We start from the raw sequence: 374 nt of genomic DNA, 5'->3' as shown, positions 1-374 counted from the left end.
CAATATTAAAATATATTAATATATTTAATATTATATAATAATAAATTATGTTATATTAATTTAGTAATATTTTAATATGTATAAATTTTTTTATTTTGTATGTACAATTTTGCATAATAAATAAAAGATAGAAGATGTTAAAAAACATACAAGGATTAATAAAATAATAATATATAATAATATAATATATATTTTAATATAATAAAATATATAAATTATATAAATTAAAAACACACAACAAAACACACACATTAAAATAAAAAATAATATATATTATAATAATATATAACTTTATACATTTCTTAAACCCCATCATCTTTTCATAAAATTTATGCTAATTAGTAAATGATGATGAAGTACAACATAGTGTAATT

The sequence above is a fragment of the Penaeus monodon genome, chromosome 23, assembly GCF_015228065.2.
Source record: "Penaeus monodon isolate SGIC_2016 chromosome 23, NSTDA_Pmon_1, whole genome shotgun sequence".
Lineage (NCBI taxonomy): Eukaryota > Metazoa > Arthropoda > Malacostraca > Decapoda > Penaeidae > Penaeus > Penaeus monodon.
This window is presented reverse-complemented; position numbering follows the sequence as displayed.